This window comes from Aegilops tauschii, chromosome 7 (genome assembly GCF_002575655.3).
Source record: "Aegilops tauschii subsp. strangulata cultivar AL8/78 chromosome 7, Aet v6.0, whole genome shotgun sequence".
Lineage (NCBI taxonomy): Eukaryota > Viridiplantae > Streptophyta > Magnoliopsida > Poales > Poaceae > Aegilops > Aegilops tauschii.
In genome coordinates, this window is record NC_053041.3 from 343929414 (window position 1) to 343933816 (window position 4403).

Here is a 4403-nt window from a genome sequence, read left to right on the forward strand (position 1 = left end):
GTTTTAAGACTCTCAAAATAATATAAGTGAAGCATGAGAGATTAATAGTTTCTATAAAACAAATCCACCACCGTGCTCCAAAAGATATAAGTGAAGCACTAGAGCAAAAACTATATAGCTCAAAAAATATAAGTGAAGCACATAAAGTATTCTAATAAATTCCGATTCATGTGTGTCTCTCTCAAAAGGTGTGTACAGCAAGGATAATTGTGGTAAACTAAAAAGCAAATACTCAAATCATACAAGACGCTCCAAGCAAAACACATATCATGTGGTGAATAAAAATATAGCTCCAAGTAAAGTTACCGATGGAAGTAGACGAAAGAGGGGATGCCTTCCGGGGCATCCCCGAGCTTTGGCTTTTTGGTATCCATAGATTATCTTGGCGTGCTATGGGCATCCCCAAGCTTAGGCTCTTGCCACTACTTGTTCCATAATCCATCAAATCTTTTACCCAAAACTTGAAAACTTCACAACACAAAACTTAGCAGAAAATCTCGTGAGCTCCGTTAGTGAAAGAAAACAAAACACCATTTCAAGGTACTGTAATGAACTCATTATTTATTTATATTGGTGTTAAACTTACTGTATTCCAACTTCTCTATGGTTTGTAGACTATTTTACTAGCCATAGATTCATCAAAATAAGCAAACAACACACGAAAAACAGAATCTGTCAAAAACAGAACAGTCTGTAGTAATCTGTAACTAACGCAAACTTCTGGAACTCACAAAAATCTACCAAAATAGGACGACCTAGATAATTTGTTTATTGATCTACTGCAATTGGAATCAGTATTTTATCACGTTCTGGTGATTTTTAACAATTGTTTTCGTGAACAGAAAGTTTCTGGAATTTTCAGCAAGATCAAATAACTATCATCCAAGAAGATACAATAGGTTTAACTTGGCACAAACACTAATTAAACATAAAAACAAATCTAAACAGAGGATAGATCAAATATTTATTCCTAAACGGAAGCAAAAAGCAAAAAACTAAAATAAAATTAGGTTGCCTCCCAACAAGCGCTATCGTTTAACGCCCCTAGCTAGGCATAGATAATTTCGATGATGCTCACATGAAAGACAAGAATTGAAGCATAAAGAGAGTGATAGAGGCAAAGGTGTCCCGTCTTTCGATGAGATGATGAATATCGCTTTGATGGAAGTCGACTTTGACGATCCGACTACGAACGTGCGAGGACGTCGCGCCTTAGCAATCGCTAAACCAACTCCGAGAGGTTATCGACCACGCCGGAGCACGATCAACCTGACCACGAGGGTCTGTTTCCTGCGAGCAAACGAAGAACAGGAAAGAAACTGAGATTGCAATCTGGATATTGCGAATATAAGATGAAAGCTTTATTGATCAAGGTGGGGTTCTGTGACGCCTTTGTCTGGTCGCTGAACACAAACGAAGTACGCGAAGTTGCAGCTATGGCGAACTTTTAATCTAAACAAAACCCAAAGTCTAAACGACGCCCTAAGGGCTGTATATATGGAGGAAGAGGGGGGGGGGAATTTCGTGGCCCTTGAGGAAGGGGTCCGAAACCAACCCTATCTCTTGTTTCCCCACACATACGGACTCTAAAAACAGCCTATACTTATGTATTTCGAAATTACATGGGCCTGGCCCAATAATAAGGTGACTCAGCACCTAGAATAGCCTCTGGACGAAAGTTATGAAGTAGCATCTTGTATATTTCGTCCAAGGCTTCATGCACGCATTATGGTGGCTTCAACGTCCTGAAATCATCACTTGTAACTCCGTTCTTGTTCCCCATGCGCATGCCATCATCTCCATGCTTGTTCTTGCTCCAATGTTCATCCTTCTCAAAGCTAGGCCCTTCATTTGTAAGCAAAACAAATGTATCCAATTTAGGCAGCATCATATTCTCATGAACATTAGAATCATTAGCAAGAAACGAAAGTACCTGGTAATTTAATTGGCGTGCGCGAGCTCTAGTAATTGGTCCAGTATGTATAGCAGCAGGGCCTGTGGGTGTAATAATTGTATTGATGTCCTCATCATCCTCCCCTTCTTGAAATGAAGTCGTCCTCGACGGAAGCTCATCTTCCTCACCCAAATAAGGCTTCAAATCTGCAATATTAAAAGTGGGACTAACCCCAAAATCTGCAGGCAGCTCAAGTTTATATGCATTATCATTTATTTTCTCTAACACCTTAAAAGGACCATCAGCACGTGGCATTAGCTTTGATTTGCGCAAATCAGGAAATCTATCCTTACGCAAATGTAACCAAACAAGATCTCCAGGTGCAAACACAACATGTTTTCTACCCTTATCTCCAGCAAGTTTATATTTAGCATTCATACGCTCAATGTTTTCCTTAGTTAACTCATGCATTTTTAAGATCAATTCAGCACGTTGTTTAGCATCAAAATTAACCTTCTCCGAAGATGGAAGAGGCAACAAATCAATAGGTGCACGAGGTAGGAAACCATACACAATTTCAAAAGGGCACATCTTAGTAGTAGAATGCAATGAACGATTATAAGCAAACTCAATATGAGGCAAGCATTCTTCCCACATTTTCTTATTATTCTTCAAAACAGCCCTAAGCATAGTAGACAATGTTCTATTGACTACTTCAGTTTGTCCATCAGTTTGGGGGTGACAAGTAGTACTAAAAAGCAGTTTAGTCCCCAACTTAGCCCATAAACATCTCCAAAAGTGGCTAAGAAATTTAGTATCACGATCTGAAACAATAGTATTTGGCACACCATGCAAGCGAATAATTTCACGAAAGAACAAATCAGCAACATTAACAGCATCATCGCTTTTATGACATGGTATAAAGTGCGCCATTTTCGAGAATCTATCCACGACAACAAATATGCTATCCCTCCCCTTCTTTGTTCGAGGTAAACCTAAAACAAAGTCCATAGATATATCCTCCCAAGGAACACTAGGTACAGGCAAAGGCATATATAAACCATGAGGATTGAGTCGTGACTTAGCTTTTTGACATGTAGTGCAGCGAGCAACAAAACGCTCAACATCCCGTCTCATCTTTGGCCAAAAGAAATGTGTAGCAAGTACGTCCTCCGTCTTCTTCACGCCAAAGTGTCCCATTAATCCTCCTCCATGCGCCTCCTGCAACAACAAAAGACGAAGAGAGCTAGCTGGAATGCATAGCTTGTTAGCACGGAACACAAATCCATCATTAACGACAAACTTGTTCCAGGTTCTTCCTTCTTGACAATTCTGCAATACATCTTTAAAATCAGCATCATGCACATATTGATCTTTGATGGTCTCCAAACCAAATATTTTGAAGTCAAGTTGTGAAAGCATAGTATAGCGACGAGACAATGCATCAGCAATAACATTTTCTTTACCCTTCTTGTGTTTAATGACATAAGGGAAAGTTTCAATGAATTCAACCCATTTAGCATGTCTACGATTCAGTTTAGCTTGACTTTTAATATGTTTCAAAGATTCATGATCAGAATGTATAACAAATTCTTTGGGCCATAAATAATGTTGCCATGTTTCTAAAGTCCGAACAAGAGCATATAGTTCTTTATCATAAGTAGAATAATTCAGACTAGGCCCACTCAATTTTTCAGAAAAGTATGCAACAGGTTTGCCATCTTGTAATAACACACCTCCTAATCCAATGCCACTAGCATCACATTCAAGCTCAAAAGTCTTATTAAAATCAGGAAGTTGGAGTAAAGGAGCATGTGTCAACTTATCTTTCAAGACCGTGAAGGCTTCTTCCTGTGCGGTACCCCAAACAAAAGGCACAGCCTTCTTTGTAAGCTCGTTGAGAGGTGCAGCAATGGTGCTAAAATCTCTCACAAAACGCCTATAGAAACCAGCGAGTCCAAGAAAACTCCTCACTTGTGTGACCGTTTTGGGCTGCGGCCAACTCTCAATAGCTTCAATCTTGGCTTTATCAACTTCAATTCCCTGTGGAGTAACAACATAGCCAAGAAAAGATACTCGGTCGGTGCAAAAGGTGCACTTCCCAAGGTTACCAAACAAACGTGCATCACGTAGAGCAATAAAAACAGCACGTAAATGTTCCAAATGTTCTTCCAAAGATTTGCTATAAATCAGTATATCATCAAAATAGACCACCACAAATCGTCCAATGAAAGCACGTAAAACTTCGTTCATTAGTCTCATGAAAGTACTAGGTGCATTAGTTAACCCAAAAGGCATGACTAACCACTCATATAAACCAAACTTAGTTTTAAATGCAGTTTTCCATTCATCTCCCAATTTCATACGAATTTGATGGTATCCACTACGCAAATCAACTTTGGAGAATATTGTAGAGCCACTCAATTCATCAAGCATATCATCGAGCCTAGGAATAGGATGACGATAACGAATAGTAATATTATTAATGCCTCTACAATCAACACACATA